Genomic DNA, 6,057 nt, shown 5'->3' on the forward strand with positions numbered 1-6,057 from the left:
ACAAAAAAACCCTCAGTGTAAATGCAGTAATAGTAGTGAGGATTGCATTGATTTGCTTCTAATTAGCAAATATCTGTTGTGAATTCTTATTCTAGAATCAATAGAAACAAGAATGTGCAACTGTTTATTACAGTAAGGACCATTTCTTCTCATCATACTTTTGAGGAACAAGCTACTTGGTACTTAACAATTTTATTATTCCAGTTTAAAAGTGAGCTGTATACTAATGACAGTTCTTGATCCTTTCTGGAATTAGATACTTGTTATGGTAAAAGTTACTAGTACTTAAATATTATGTATATCCATGAGCAAAACAAGAAACTGCCAGAGAAGTCCTATAGTAAGCTGGGCAAAAAATGGTGATGGGAAAAAAGCCTTAACTGATTTTAGCATATGCAATAATTTTAACTGTTTACTTGGCTCCTTCAAGTTGTCTTGAAATAAAGGGAGTATTTGTTAATGAAAAAAGGTTCATGTCCATAGCTTTGGCATATGGTTCTTTCCTTTATCTGAATAAAAGATTGTCTAAAATGTGGTCAGTGAGTTCTCCATCTGGAGAAAAACAGCTCTTTTTTTTTTTTAAATAATATTCAAAATTACTTTAAGTTCTATAATTTTGTACATGGGCCATTCATAGTTTCCCAAAATATTGTGTGAAGTATGGGTACTATGTTAAAGGATAAGGAAATGCTCAGAGTTGCAGTGAGCAGGTTTTATGGATTAAGTTTTTGGGTGGAAGGTTGTTTGTTCTCCAGTTCTGAAGACCATCCTGCAAATCAGGGAGAAGATTGTGAGTTTGCCTCTGAAAAAACTCACTATCCAGAGATTGTGAGTTTTCCTCTGCACACTGTCCTCGTAGTAATAGGACACAATATTTCCAATCAGCGTCAATCAAATTGTCAAAATTTTGTGTTCCTTCTTCAGTGCAACTTCACTTTTTCTATACATGTTTAACTCTTCCCTCAATCAATAAATCAGTGCATTTATTTTCACCAAGCTACTCTGTGTCATCATTAAAAAATCCATGAATTCTCCAGGACCAGCTGCGGAGCCTTAAGAATTAAGAATTAAGACCTTAAGAATTCCTCAACGATAACTTTTTGTGAACAAAACCATGCCTACAGTACATACGAACCTTTTCATCTCAGAATGCTTGTGTTCAGTTTTATTTACATTTTGCTAATACAGTAACTAATTAAACCCTCTTGCTCTGGGGTGAACATAAGCTTAGCAACTGGGGTCTCTCTGGACTGTGCTCCCTGGTGCTTCTCCATCCTGCGTTAACAAAGGTCCATCTGGCTGGGGTGAAGATGCCTTCAGTATTGGCCTGCCGGGCTTCCCACCAGGGTGTACAGAAAAGCTGCATCCTGAACAAGACAGCTGGTAGCAGTTTGCAATATGGGCTATTTAGTAAAATGATGGTGATCAGATTTGGCCTTCCATCGGTTCTTTATCAAACTATTTCACTCCACCAAATGAAGGATGCAGAGTAAGATGTGTTCATGTGTCACACAGGGTTGTGCAAGCCGAAGTTGAGATGACAGCATTGGTGCTGGTGCATGCGGCGGAGCGTCCTCGGGCTCCTCTCGGCGCTGCAGTGCTGCCAGCTGTACTGCCTTACAGGAGGGAGACAGACTCTTACGATTCAAGACCTTTGGGGAATAAACGTGATGAGAAAATTGGACCATTTTTTTTCACAATGTCTGTCCTGGTGGTATTTTAATCCCTTCGTCATTTCTGAACTTCTGTTGGCATATGGAGAGCAACAAAAAAAAAAAAAGATGGGGCAGGCTTTGCGTGGGGCAGACCTATCTCTAGGTTGGTCTGCAAGGCTGTTTGAGTTCACGTATCACATTAGGCTCAGCGCTATGCCATATGGCACGGCCTGCCATGGACATCAACAAAGCTAGGCTGAAGCCAGTATTTTTCACAGCGGAAACCTGGATCCTAAATCTGATAGATGTGTTAAATGCATGTATTAAATCCAGCCCCATTCAACAAGCTACCTGCTTCCACCCCACCAAAACCAGAGGGTGCTTTTAGTGGTGTCCTGCCGCGAGGTTTGACCACGGTGCTTTACCTGGGATCCTGAGGCATGTTTACGTGGTTTGGGTTAGTGTGGCACTAAGCCTGACTGCATGAGTGATGCTGCAGTTCTACATCGGGCACAAAATTCAGAGGCCATGTCAGCATAACAGAACATAATCAGAGGCTAATGACCTCTTGCTGCTACATTCAAGCTGAGGGGAAGCCATGATGTTTCATTTTAAAGCTGAATACTGTTTTTTTGAGCTGTTTTATTAGGATGCCTTGTGCCACATAAATTAAATGGCTACTATGAAAGCAAACTTTTTATCCAAAACCTCTGTGCCTGTGGCTTTGCTTTTCTGAGGCATTCTTTATGTAAGAGGGGTTTTTTATTATTATTATTATTATTATTATTATTATTATTATTATTATTATTTGCCCAGTTAGATACGAGTTTATTCACAAAACTTTACGGCCCTTTTGGATTAGCTTTTGATCTTGCCGTCTGAGCTTTGATTTATTCGTGAGAATAAGGACTAGCTTGACTCATGTATTTCGCTACAGGTGATGCCAGGTGAACAACTGTGTACAAAAAGGCCAGCATATGATGAAGAGACTTCAGGGCCAGCACTAACAACCGTACAGAAACAAAGTGCTTAGAGAGAGCTGAGGACTTGGTCATATGTTTTGTTGTGTGGGAATTCAAAATAGGAGGGGGGGAAGTAAAAAGCAAGAGTATGGATGCAAAATACAGGCTCCCATCCAGCCCAGCCACAGATAGGTGCCAAGCTTTGTCCTCTCGGGCTCTCTGGAGTTGCTGGAACTAATTGGTGTAGGAAAAGCAAGTGAGCTTTGAAGACTTTTGGGGCTTGAGGCAATGAACGTCCCCAAACTTAGTGTCTCGCAAATCACATTTCAATACATTGTGGAGCCGTTCCCTCCTGCATTCGCTCCAGACCGCCCTTTTGGCTACAGCTGCAGCGGGAAGGGATGAGGGAACTATTTAATGTACTGTATCATTGGGAACAAGAGGAGCTGGCGCTTTGTTTCTTGCCAGCCTCTCCTGGGTCAAGAGGAGATCATCACAGGCTCGTCGGCCAGGCTGGGGGAGCCGCAGGACCCTGGCTGATGCAGATAGCTCTTAACATTTGGCTGGTGGGGATAGTAAAATAATATTTATGTACATTGTCTTGAGAATCACAGAGCTAAATAAATGTGACAGCTTTCATTTGACATCCCCAACCTTGCTGCTGTCGCTCAGGGTTTTTCTTTTTGCCACATAACATGAAATCACTGTCAATTTGACAGTATATAGCTGTGTTTCTGAAGCACAAAGGTTAGGGGGTTGGTAGGTGCGTCACAATTATTTACGTTTGCTATGCATAAAATGGCACTTGGGGAGCAAGGCAGGCTGCCAAGAAGGAGAGGAATCGGGGCTATCTGGTTGCTCTCTTGTATCTCTCCATGCTGGATTGTCAGGGTAGGATTTATAAAAGTTGCTTCAACACAGTATCATCTTTCCTCAAATGGACGTGCCCCCATCTGTTGCAGTGGATGCCATTATTGCTATTCTCATGACAAAGCGTCTATCAATCTCTACTTTGTTTATAAACAAATCTGCCTGCCCTGCATAAGAAACGGATAGGCTAAGAAAAAATACCATTACCAAAGGAATAAGTTAATTATATTTCCGGACCTCAGCAGGGAATGCTATCTCAGAGTATTCAGTAAGATATGACCAGTGGAGTTATAATTAAAAAATGTCCCCAGGGAGGAACTTGTAAATTATTTACTGTAAGGGGCTTCTCCAGGCTCTTTTAGTTTAATTACACACTCTGAAAGAGAAAGGCCTCAGAAACAAATTAACTGAGGGGTTGAAATGGCTTTGTTAAAATCATGTTCACGGCTAAGCAAGTGGAAGACTGTGAGCAAGGTTCAAATATAGGACAAATCTTTGGAAGCTGGCATTACTCATGGTTTAAAAATCATATGGAAAGCACCAAAATGTCCGCGCATAGAAAATGCAATCACTGGTTTTGTCCAGTGTTCCCACTGGCCTCAGAAGACTTTGTATGTAGTCCAGATCTGACAATGCCTCATGTCCTCATTGCCGTTTGCTTTGTGGGGAGAGGAACCAACTTTTGTGGGATTTTTGATAGGGTATGGATGAAGTCCTAGCAGAGGGAGATGAAAAATTAGAGGTGATGGAGAGGCAGAATAAGAGGATGCTGGGATGGTATGAGTTTTCCATCGCTTTCACACCAGCTATGTCATTTTAGCTCAAACTAGCCTGGTGAACCCTCAGTGGAAGGTGGGCTGAATGTGGCCCTTGGTGCCGAGAAACAGGCACCCATGCTGTTAGCGGTTGTGTCCTTTTGAAATGCATGGGTGAAACCTGACTTGTTTGCCCTCCCACGTGAAACACAGCTTAAGTATTTGCTACTGAAGTTGGTCCCTGGAGTTGGCCTTTTCTGGAAGACAGCTGGTGTGATCTCTGGTCAGATGTGGAGAATGGAAGTCAGGAGGCCAGCGCTCTCCCCTCATCTCAGCCACTGACTCATTGCTTGGCAGAGAGGGAGGCCTTATCTAATATCTGTTTGCTAAGGAATAAGGCAGCCAGTAATACTATATCTGCTTGCCTGTTGATGCCAAATTCTATGTATGTAATGGCCTTTCAGCTGCTGTTGTCCTTGCATTTATTTCTTTCTGAAAAAACCCACATCTGCTGTGGCACCTTAGCAAAGACCAAGTGGCTGAGCAGAGCAGACAGCCAGGCACGGCATCTGGTGTATACGTGCTGTTAGCCCATATACATGCATATAGCATTTCTCTTTTCCCTGACTCTCCTTTTTGTTTCAAATTTATTGCACTTACGTATCTTGCTTAGATGGAAACTGCACCAGAGTTAAGTCTCTCTGCCCCCTGCATGTGTACAGTCTTCAACACATGCCATTTGATTATAGCCTGAGGGTACCGTTATCATGTCCTAAACAGTAAGTTCTCCACCTTCAGGCAAACTAGCAGAAGATCCGCAGATGAAAGCTGCTTTAGTCATTCATCAGGCAGACGAGATCTCTGCTTTTATTTTGTTATAGTGTAAACCCGCTGCTTAGTTTTCTAGTCTCGCTGAAAACTACTGAATCATAAAAATGCTTGTAGCAAATGCCGGCTCGTCTGTCACCAGAATAATACATTAAATGGCTTATCAACTCCAAGAGGAGACTACAATACTTTTGAGATGATTTGGATACATAGTTAGGGAACAAAATATGTTGACAGCTTTAGAATTGTCTTGATCAGTAGATTTTATTTGGTATTTTACTATAGCGTATCCAGTAGTACTTGGGGAGGAAAGAGAAGGCATCCCTAAATTTCTGCAAACGTAGCTTACGGATGGGGAAAACCACAGAAGAAGAGTGGAGTAGAACATAAATGTAAAACGAAGGACTGTTCTTGAAAGGGCAGAACTGTAAGGTTTGAATAGTCTCAGCAGAAGTATTGCTATTTATTAGGAGTGGTGAGTCCATATCAACCTTTATGGAAAAGTACTATAGACTATAATAAAGCTGAATACTTTTCTATAGCCTTTTGTTATCACCTTGTCAAATTTAATAAAAAATGACTAATAAAGAAATTCCATTAGAATGGCTAAAAAAATTACTGGAAAGGATCTTTTACTGTTAAATAGTTTAGATTCATAGAGTGATTGTTATTAGGCCATATTAAAACGTATATGACTTTTTCATTCTGGATACAGCTAGAAAACATAATTACAGATAACTATGAAGGGCCTTCGCTATCGTTGCCTTTCCCGTGAGTGAGCTTCCCTGGCTGGTTTGCTATCTGTCTCTGCCACCCTGCGTGCCCGGGGTCAGTCGGAGTGGAGCTAGGGCCTGCCTGAGACTGACCCAGGCGGGACAGGGCAGGGATGAAATGGGCGCACGTATATACTTTGGCTGGAGTAAGATGACATGGGGTGTAACAGGGGTAGGGGAGGCAGGTAGCATCTCTGACCACACTGGTTGAGGG

Source organism: Platalea leucorodia (assembly GCF_965183815.1).
Source record: "Platalea leucorodia genome assembly, chromosome: 9".
Lineage (NCBI taxonomy): Eukaryota > Metazoa > Chordata > Aves > Pelecaniformes > Threskiornithidae > Platalea > Platalea leucorodia.